This window comes from Pelecanus crispus, chromosome 2, assembly GCF_030463565.1.
Source record: "Pelecanus crispus isolate bPelCri1 chromosome 2, bPelCri1.pri, whole genome shotgun sequence".
In the NCBI taxonomy this organism is placed as follows: domain Eukaryota; kingdom Metazoa; phylum Chordata; class Aves; order Pelecaniformes; family Pelecanidae; genus Pelecanus; species Pelecanus crispus.
This window is the reverse complement of record NC_134644.1, coordinates 75,765,886-75,777,322: the sequence shown is the minus strand read 5'-3', so window position 1 is coordinate 75,777,322 and position 11,437 is coordinate 75,765,886.

Genomic DNA, 11,437 nt, shown 5'->3' with positions numbered 1-11,437 from the left:
GGTCAGCCTTGGTTGCAACATATACATAGCAATTCAGCTGGAAATTTAAAATGTGATCAGACCTGTGTGAATGTGAAAGCAAGCTTATTGGCATTTATTTTTCATTAAGTGCATGACCCGAACAAAGCTGCCTTTACTTTTTTCCCCACATCTCTTTTTGTTTAAGTTTATAGCACATTACAGTGACTCCACCATACTGCACCATTATATCATCTTACAATTCTGAAGAAAGAAATTGTATTTGATTTTGTCACCTGAATTTCATTTACTGCCAGAGACAGATTGATGGCACTTCTGTACTTTGTTGTAGGTTTATATGAGAAAGGTTTTTGAGATAAGGAACAATGAGGGGTCAGGATCTCCATTCGGAGACATATTTCTAGAGCACTTTATCATTTATAAAAATTCACTCCAGCCAAAAAATAGATTATTTTTTCTTATTGATACAATTGGTAATTCTTGTATTTCAGAAGTGCAAAGGACTTCTATCTACTCGTTGTAGATATATATTCTGCTCACACACATTGCAAGGACACAGGTCAGTGAGCAGGGGAATGCTTAGGGAAACAGATGAACGATTTGGGCACGTAGAGCAACAGGAGGGATATTTTCTCTGTGCCCACCGCTCTGGGTGAGCAAGAGACATGAGTTTTGTTTTGGAGCCTGCCTGCCGCACAACTGGGACACAGCCATTTTGGCCCAAATCCAAAGGTGAGGAGCCGCAGCACCCTGCAGGTACCTTCCAGCAGGGTCAGCGGTGTTTAATTAGGGGTTGCCGGATCCAACAGCCCAAGAGAGGAGAGGCCACCGCAGCTCCACTCCCCCAGGTCCAACCCATGGCACAGCTGAGAATATCTTCGCAGTAGGTACACACACAAACACAGGTATGTATACACCACATACATACATAGACACACAGCCAGCCACACAGATCAATACAGAAACACTCAGCTTTCATGCAAACACACGCAGCACCAACGGCCTTGTCCTGTTCCCTTCTCAGCCTGATCAGGGTGAAGATCTATTAGTGGGGGGTGTGGTGTGGCGTGAAAATAAATATATATATATGTATGTATGAATACAGTGTGGATCCCTCCGGTAGCTGCCCATAGACCCTCAGCCTGCCCAGCAGCTGGCACTGGATCCTCTCACCTCCAGTTGCCTCCTGTGCAGATACACACACACAGAGGTCTCCCAGCAGACCCCAGTTGGCCAGGACCCCTTGGGTCGCCAGCACCTCCTGGTTCCCGATGCACAGGACACATGCACGCCCAGCCCAGACTTACGGCCACTTCCGTACCCAGCTCCCTGGCCACTTACCCTTCCAGCCAGCTAGTCCAGCTCAATACTTGCTCCTCATCACACATCAGCATACACACCCAGATTGGCTGCAGTTGCTGGCACCATGGATGCTTGGGTGCCTGTGACCCCCCGTCCCACTCCAGCGGCTGGCACTCACACCCTGCACACACTGATAGGGAGTCGCTCACCCAGGAAAAAAGAGTTTAACAAGGAGACAGGACAAACTGTGCTGGTCAGGAGCAGAAAAGCAGCCTGGCCAGCCCTTGGTTACCCATGACCTGTCCCTTTTAAACCCTTATGCCTCTATTTCCCCACACTTGTTCCTCCCCAGACCACCTTCCTCCCTCCCTGTCCTCACCTTTGGTTCCTCCCCAAAACCTCCTGCAATAAGTCTTGTGTGATCCCATGATGCTCACCCCCTGCACCTCACGATGAGTCCCCTATCCCCAGGCAGGGACCCCCTCAGTCTGTGAGACAGCCTTGGAGACAGCACATGGAGGAGCCAGGGCAGGGAGGTTTTCAGGTTCCCCCACCTGCGTGTGTGGAAATGAGCCTTTTATCACCTAACCTAACAGGGCAGAGAGACTAAAGGGTCAAAAATATGAGGGGAGAGGGAAAAGGATAAGATATTCTGGAGGTGACACCAATAAAACAGGGAAGAGCCTTCTAGGCTACGGTGATGAAGATTTCAGCCTCACAGCCTCCTCCAGTAGCTAAGGGGAGCCAATGCAGCCTGTAGCAATAAAGTCTAACGCTCATGACTGCAGAATTGACAGTGAGCGGGGAATGTACTTTACTGTGCTGCACCATTTTCCCTTCAGTCCCCAGCAAGGACTCTCTCCATTCACCAGACTTAGAAATGTTCCCTCCCTCCAAGGTTCAGTACCTCAACATTGTGCCAGCTTCTCACCCTAAAGCATCGCTGACAAACACCTGCAGAAATGAACAGCAGAGCATTGTAAATAAATGCTGTATAGCCCTATTCCCTCCTCTGAGACTGCCTTAGAGGAAAGGTAAGGCTTGCACAAAAAAGGCATCTTTCCCCAGCACACCATGATCATAGCAATTCCCTTTCCAAAGGCCAATTCTTTCAGCTCAGGTCTTCTCAAGTATCCCCTTGGATACACTCAGGCTCAGAATTGTGCTTCATGCTTCCCCGATCTGGAAATAAATGCATTAGCAACAGTTTCAAAATCAGGCAGTAAAGATTTGAACTCCAGGCTGGGGTTTCCATCCCCTGGGTTTCTGCAGGGTGAAAGACCTCTGGGCAAGGATCCATAGAGCACCAAGCACATTGGCACTTCCATCTCCACTAGAAGCTCTAGGACCTACTGTGGTTTGATAACAGTAACACTAGAGCAACAGAAGATTATATCCTAGCACTATAAAATCACTCCTCTTGATATAAATGTGTCAATAATCCTCAAAGCCTATCTACAGTCTTTTTTCTAGTTCTTCCATCAGCAGCAGGACTACCAAAGCCTGGTTCCTTGTGTTCCCCGTGCTCCCTTGTGCAATACCTTCCTGTGCCCTCACGCCCCCCTCCAGATCCCACCAAAACGATCTGCCCCTTCTCTATTTCTACCCTCCCACCAGGATATGACACGTGGTGTGACTGGTCAGGGGCCATGTGAATGGTGCTTGGGTAGTTGGCAGATGTCAGACTCTGCTGAATTTTCCCTCTATGCCTCTATTCAGCTAATGGTTTTCACAAATCTTAAAAAACTGAAGCTGCTGAAACTTTTACCTCTCTGGGAAATTCAGCTGAGAGTGACAGAAAGTTGAAAACTTCTGGCAGAAAGGGGAATGGCTGGATGGACATGCCATGACTATATGAACCTCAATTCTTTGGGAAGCCAGCTAATAAAAAATACTGACTTTCCAGAAGAGGCCATGAGAATATTCCTCCAAGAAGATGACTTTTTTTTTAAAATTTGGTCCAGCTCCTCTGTAGGGGTCATGCTGTACAAAGGGAAAGGACAGCTCCTCTGGCATAGTAAAGACCACAGCTGGTGCCTAACAGGTATGAGGGGCTGGAGAAGGTGTAACCAATGCAGAATGGCACTTGTGTCATTCTCATCTGTCTCCCCAATCCCCGCCAGCTGCAAGTAGCCAACGTGTCTTAAAGCAGCTCTGCCAATGTCTTTAACTATGCGGGGGCCAACAGCCACACCGCCCCCTCTCCTGGCTCTGCTGTGGGTGCAGATGAGTGCAGTCGGGGACTTCAGCCTAAAATTACTGATGACTTATTCTGTCAGTCTTGCTCATAAGCCAAAGCCATGCAGAGCCTCATTTCCCATACAGAGGGAACTGCCGGGGATGAGGAAACCTTCCTGACAGAGAGGGAAAGGGACATTGACTCCAAGATGTCCAGATCCCAGCCTGCTCCAGTTTGCACCCCTTCACTCAGGGTGCTTGGGTGGAGGGTGCCTCAGACCCCCTTGTCTTCAGGGAGAGGATCCCATAAGTGCACCTCCTTTAAAAACCAATTTTGAGTGGATTAGTGAGTATTAGTTTACCCAGGCATGATGATTAAACTAAGCTTGAATCAGTACTGCCTCCAGAGGTACCTAAACAAAAGCGTATTGCTTCAGTTTTGTCCTCTGCCATAAATTTCAGAGCAACCTCAGGAGAAATTAACACAAAAATACCTTCTCCTTACGTTGTCCTCTGCAGGGAAATACTTGGATTTCTGAGAGGTTTTTTTGGCAAGATCTGCAAATACCGATTCAGTGCCGACCACAGTCAGATCTCTCTGTTGAAAAGTGAAAAACTAAAAACAGAAGGACAGGAGCTCAGGTGGGTCAGTAGGCACAGCACGCCTCAGGTCAGCAAGGCTTAGCCCTGCCACCACGCCTCAGGATAATCTTCTTGGAAACCTTTGTCCAGGGCAACATCTTCACAGCACTTCAGATGTTTCACTCTTCCAGTTTTTTTAGTTAACCATCTGTCTTTTGATTTTTTCCCCTGCTCCCAAGGATGCCACACAATCCTATTTCCTCTCAGATTCAATGGAAACAGGGGCATACCCCATCTTCACATTTTCTGGATGAAGTGGAAGTGCAGCACCCAGCACTAGGCAGGGGTTGGCCATACAAGATTCACTCTACCTCTGGGCAATGCCACAGCTGAATTTAAATGTTCAGCTGCATATGAAATACATGTTTGATAAAGAATGGGAGACTAATGAAGACAGCATGACTCTGAGCAAGCACAAATCTTGCGTGGTATTGCCACCTTGGATTTTAAGCCAAGATGTCAATTAAAGATTTGAATGAGGTCAACTGCAGTGACCCAGCTAAACAAGATGCAATTAATAGTCGGCTGACCTCCCTTGCCCTTCTTCCCCCAAACCTCCTCTTCTTTTGTGTACACTTACTGCTCCTGGGGCAAAAAAGAAAAACGGAGATTAGCACTAATTAGGTCTTACTTAACAAGGTTGTTTAAATAGTTAACGCTTCTCTTTCCTGCTGCGTTTTTAACATATGCACCACACCCTGTTTATGGTTGATAGGGAAGGGTTTGAATGCTTTTAACATCCTCTTTCAGCAGGTCTTTTGCTCCGTCTTTACAGCGTACGTTGTCTAAAGCAAACCCAAAGTCTATAGGCGGCACCATATGGTTAACACTCACATGCAAGAAATACTCTTGAGGAAAGTCTTGATCCTGAAGGGCATCATCTATGTCTATTTTCTGCCTCTGTGCAACACACCATTCCCTAGAGAAGCTGGTACTATGATGGTTGACAGCTAAGAGGAACAGGAATAATTGCAGGCTGCTGCCACCTCTGTCTCAGAAAGTCTATAGCCTTTTACCATTGACTATTGGGAATATTTGCTTGCTTGACAGTATGGGAATGGGATATACAGAAATAAATGTTATATCCACTGGTAAATACCAAAAACATATATAAGCAAACAAATTGCTTAAAAAAAGCGTAAATAAAACTCCTGCACATGTTCATGTCTGTTGCTGTGCACGTGCATGAACATGTGTGTTGAGTGCACACCTGGCTGTAAGAAGGATGTAGCTGAAACTGGGTCTGTGTTGGTCAGGGACTCTCTGTGCTGCCCAGGGAACTGGCTGCTAAACTACCTATCTGTCCTTCACATAAATAAATGAATTTATATAAAAATAAATTTATATAGATGGTATTTATAAAAGTTGAACAGAGAGTCCTTATTGCTTGGCAGGGATGAGACAGTGGTGGCACATGAAGGAAAAAACCTGGTGACGGCCCCTCAGCCGACGTAAATGCTGCAGGGATGCCAGGTGAGGTAGCATCTGGGCACTGAAGGTGTTGCTGGGTACAGGATAAATGCAATGCAAAGGAGCGTCTAGCACACTGCTAGACACCAGGGATATGTAAGTATCCAGAGAACCAGAAAGATCATTTTCTCAAGAGCTTTATGGATTAGGATACTTTCAGAGGATTTTAGGGTCGTCACTCTGTGCCCGTTGTCATGATTCTTGGGTTATTACCCTCCATCACAAAAAATTTCCCCTACCTCCCCATTTAGGCTTCATTTTTGTCTTGAAAACAGAACTTTGGTAAGTGGATCAACCTCACTCTCACCTCAGAATATTTTAGGTCTTGTCACGACCCCACAGACCAAGGGGAATCTCACTGGAGGGAAATTTCAGTCCAGAATCTAAAAGCGTTTACTTTGCTCCTGCTGCTTTTCATCTATTTTCTCTCCTCCTGTTGTGTATTTTTCTGCCCTGCTAGCTGTGGTGCTGCATACTAATAGAGCAATACTTGGCCCGTCCCCAGAGGAAGTTGCGCGCAGGTTTATTGGGGGACAGAGGAGCGAGAAGGAATTTCAGCGCATCCAATAATTCTCCTACCGATGGGATGCCTTCAGGTAACAGCAGATAATTTGATTCCAGCCATTTCCTATTATACCACCGCTGAAAGAGCATGACCTCCAAAGAAACGTATCCAACATCCTTTCCCTGATTATATACTGCAACAGCTTACAAAACTATAACGCTTACGTGTTTCTTAAAAGTGCTTAAAGAAGGAGGCCCGTCTTGCTAAATCCCCTCCATTTGTGATTCAGGCTGACTGAACCTGCAGATTTTGTTTCTTGCTGTGAACACGCACGTGAGAAAGGCTGGGCTGATCTTCCAGCATAGATAGGAAGCGATTTCCTTCAGGGTGTAGAAGAGTGGCAGGAGGTTTTTATTTTCATTCTTCACACGATTGTTATCAGCTCCTTAGCAGCACTAGTTTGGGATTGCGTAGTATGCTTGGTGAGAGAAGCCTTTTGCCACCACCATCATTTCCTCTCATTCCTCAGGCTGGTGCAAAGGTAATAAAGTGGACGCTTATATTCGGCTGAGTGAGCAAAGGAATGTATTTGGTGTTCCAGGTCAGATAACTACAGGTGGGTAAACCCCAAATTAGAAGTAGGTAAGCACTGTTTCTTGTTATTTATCCTTGCCTGCATCTCTCGGGGTGGGCTGTCTTTCTCGAGCGAAGCAGCAGCCCCATCGGAGCAGCACTGCCGCCCTCTCCCGGCTCTGCTCGCCGGAGGGCCCGCCAAATCCTCCGCTACTTCAGCACGGGCAGCCACTAACAAACAAACAAGGGGAAAAAAAGACGCAAAAAAAAAAAAGGAAAAAAAAATGAAAAAAGGGGGGAAAAGGAGAAAAGGAGAAAAAAAGGACAAAAAGGAAAAAAGGAAAAAAGGAGAAGAGGAAAAGAGGAAAAAGGAAAAGGAAAAAAGGGAAAAGGGAAAAGGGAAAAGGGAAAAGGGAAAAGGGACAAGATAAGGAAAAAAGGAAAAAGGAAAAAAGGAAAAAGGAACAAAGAAAAAGGAAAAAAGAAAAAAGAAAAAAGAGAAAAAGAGAAAAGAGAGAAAAAGGAAAAAAGAAGAGACAAGACACAAGATAAGGAGAAAGGAGAAAGGAGAAAGAAGAAAGGAGAAAGGAGAAAGGAGAAAGAAAGGAAAAAGGAGAAGAAAGGAGAAAAAAAGAGAAAAGAAAGAAGAAAAAAGAAAAAAGGAAAAAGGAAAAAGGAAAAAGGAAAAAAAGAGGAGAAAAGGAGAAAAAGGAAGATAAAAAGAGAGAGTGTTCTTCACTGTGGGGGTGGTCAAGCACTGGCACAAGCTCCTAGGGAAGCGGTCACGGCCCCAGGCCTGCCACTGTTCAATAAGCATTTGTACAATGCTCTTAGATATGTAGTTTCACTTCTAGACTGCCCTGTGTGGAGTCAGGAGTGGGACTTGATGATCCTCGTTGGGTCCTTCCCACTCAGGATATTCTATGATTCTAAGTATTAGTACTAAAACTCAACTCAAATTAGTTCTAATACGTGCAGGAGAGGATCTCAAAATATTGTGCAAATGCTAACATTTAATTAAATGGTAAAAGGGAAATAGACATCTGTCCTACCACAATTTTTCTCATTAGTTATTTCTTTTCTAAAAGAGCATCAGATTAAAACAAGGACAGACTGTATTAGCTATCAGCAATGAAACAGTATCAGACCTACCAATTCTTGCTTCTGGGATGGGTAACGCGTCATGCTACGCACTGTGTAAGACAGCAACGTAGAAGACAGGCAGGGAAGGGATACAGAAAACATTATCTCCATTTCACAGGTTCAGAAGGGAGGCGCAAGAAGACTAAAAGGAACACCCAGTCACTTGTGCACTGGACTGAGCTGGGGATGTGGCGCTAAGCCACAAGCATTTTGATCTGCTCCAGTGTCACATTTCAAGGAAGCAGGAGAGGAGGTGTGCGCAGATGTCTCTGTGCCATTATCGATGCAACATTTTGCCATTTTTACTTGCAGGCGTTCTGGAGGAACAAACTTTCCTCCTTCTGTCATATCTGCCTGGAGGTTCTCCTGACCTTTTTTTCCCCTCCCATTTTTCCAGGTGATTAAATTGTGCTGTCAGAAAGCATGAATATAATGCCAAGAAGCCAGCAATTTTAACACCACAAAAGGAGAATTGCGTAATACTTCAGGCCACATCGGTTTCAGTCAGCACGGACTGACCCTCAGCCGGGGATGACAGAGCACCAATAGCTCCCAGCACAATGACTGACAGAACTGGGACATGGCAAATTGCACTCTCGAAGCCTGCAGCAGAAAAAGAGCTGGGGGATACGCTTTGCATTAAAAGCAGTCACGTACTATATTCTTAGAACAAGGGTAAAGTAGGACAGCCCATGACGACTTCCCTTCTAAGCCATTTCCCTTGAAACATTTTCCATCCTCCTCTCATTCTTTTCCTTTGCTAGTCTGTAAAAGACAGGTGTCCGTACTACCAGTGTAACGTTACTTATATTCTTACACTATACTACATATTTGTACTAAATTAAAGAGATATTGCTACCTGCAAATGTCACATTAATTGAAAGAACAGCTTAGAGCGTGACACCTGTCGATGGGTGAGTAAAAAGACTGCTTTTCCTCCCCTCCACTCAGTGCTGCAATTGAGCCTCAGTACATTATTGCTGTATTGGAGCTTGAACCCATTCAGAGTGGGAACTGAAAGGAGCCCAACATCTCTCATTTTCCAGGACTTTGGTAACCAGCTGCTATTACAAAGACAGGTACGCTTATACATCCCCCTTATTGCCACCCAGCTTCCACCAGGCACTGTAGATGTGACAGCCACACATGGAATAGAGGGCCTGCATCTTCACTCTGGGAAATGAGGATTTGCTAACCCAAATTCTCTTCTTCTGTCATTACTATAATGTATTTGAATTTTGGAGGCATGACTAAACTCTGAGCTGTTGAATCCTAGTGACCCAGCCTGTGTATTGTAAAACTAGTTTCCCGTTCCTGTGCCTCATTAAAAAAATCAGTACTCATTTCAACTTGTGCTGACAGCTGATACCATAAGTAATATTAAACTAACATTTTTATTTTCAGACTGTGCTTTGAACAGAGTAGCCTTAATTTAAGAATTATTTTAATGGATCGTTTCCTAAAAATAAATAACTAAATCACTCTTTCCAAACATTACATCCATACACAAGCTGACTCACAGCATGAAGTTTCACTGAAGCCATGGCATGGCCACAGTGAATTCAATGCAAAAATAATAATCTCAATTTATATAGAGACCACCCTCAGTAGCCTCTACCTACACAATAAAATAGGAAAGAAAACTTGTGGGATTATCTAACAATCAGCCTAAAAGCACAAGCAGAGTCTGGAGAAAGGGTATTAATGTCTGCAATTCTTGACCAGCTCTAGAAAATTCTATCAGCAATAGATGGAATTTTCTATTCAATTACATAGGGCAATCTAAAATATATAAAGGTAATTACAAAACTTCTGTTGGATGAATTTTAGACATGCTTTTACATGTTTTTAGCATTGCTCCCTGCAGATCCATCCCATACAGATCAGGTTATCTACAGATTAAGTGCCTGGAAACAAATGAGGTTACAATATGTAATATGTTCAAAAACCTGGAATTAATTTTGCAACTTTTGCTAACAGAATTAATAACACACAGCACAACTGGCCCAACATCTATAGATCTGATTGTAATTACTACTTCTACTTCGACAACTTTCAATCTACTACCACATGTGTTTCCATTGATTCACGACAATGGAAACATCACTCTGGCTCAATACTGTTAAATGCCATTTTCAGAACAGGAAATACAAGCTTTGAAGTGACCAGTTGTCCTGGTTTCAGCTGGGATAGAGTTAATTTTCTTCCTAGTAGCTGGCGTAGTGCTGTGTTTTGGATTTAGTAGGAGAAGAATGTTGATAACATGCTGATGATTTAGTTGTTGCTAAGTACTGCTTATGCTAGTCAAGGACTTTTCAGCTTCCCATGCTCTGCCAGGCGCACAAGAAGCTGGGAGGAGGCACAGCCAGAATAGTTGACCCAAACTGACCAAAGGGCTATTCCATACCATATGACGTCATGCTCAGTATATAAACTGGGGTGGGGCTGGCCGGGGAGCAGCGATCGCTGCTCGGGAACTGTCTGGGTATCAGTCGGCGGGTGGTGAGCAATTATTGTGCATCACTTGCTTTGTATATTATTATTACTGTTATTATTCTATTGTTATTATTACTACTACAACCACTATTTTACTTTATTTCAGTTATTAAACTGTTCTTATCTCAACCCAGGAGTTTTTCTCACTCTTACTCTTCCGATTCTCTCCCCCATCCCATCGGGGTAGGGGAAGTGAGCGAGCGGCTGCGTGGTGCTTAGTTGCTGGCTGGGGCTAAACCATGACACCAATGAAATGGAGCAATTATCTAGTTTAGTATTTGCTTTATGCAGTTTGAGAGAATTGTTACAAAATGGGAAGTACTGTGCATAAGATTAATTAAATAAAATTCTTTTAAATTAATTTAAACCTGCTTTGCCATTATTACATTATGCAGCTGACAAAGCTTTGATATAATCAAGGGTAAAGAGGTCCCAAAGTAAAATCTTAAATAGTCCCTACATAAAATATCACTTTAAAAATATGAGTTACACACTGTAAGAATCCTATTATATCAGTAATCACATATCACTACAGAGTAAGTTGATAAAGGATTTTCTTTTACACCTTTCTTGCCTCTCCCTTCCATCAGAGTGCTAAGCCCACGTTAGCTGTCCCTGCACTAGCAGAGCCGGGAGACTGAGTGCAGGAGAAGTAACCAAGATTGTAGTGTCAGTAAAGGCACCAGATGCCACTGATGCCTCTTCCACACTTCAGTCCTCAGGCACCACAGCAGAATGAGGAACTCCCCCGACTCCAAGGTTTCCTCGTAAAGGCAGATTTGAAGAGGCACAGCCACTTCCCTAAGTGATAAAATAAAATGCTGATACATTCTATTGTTAACTAAGCCTGTAAGATCAGAATTACATAGTGCTAATGTTAAGCTACTTTATTCTGGTTATACAGCCCTTTGGACAGATCACATTCAACTGTTCATTTAGCCTAGCACAGATCTCGCTTAATTAATCCACAGAGTAAGTTCCTTTCCAACAACTGTTTTAATGCAGTGTTAATGAAGGCCTCTAATTTAATCTTCTGCCCCTCCATTTAAAAAGTGATTTTTAAATACCATTGAAAGACAGCACTTGGGTAACAGTCCACTGCAAAGACTTGCACTGAGAAGAAAACAAGGAGGTAAAAAAAAAAAAAAA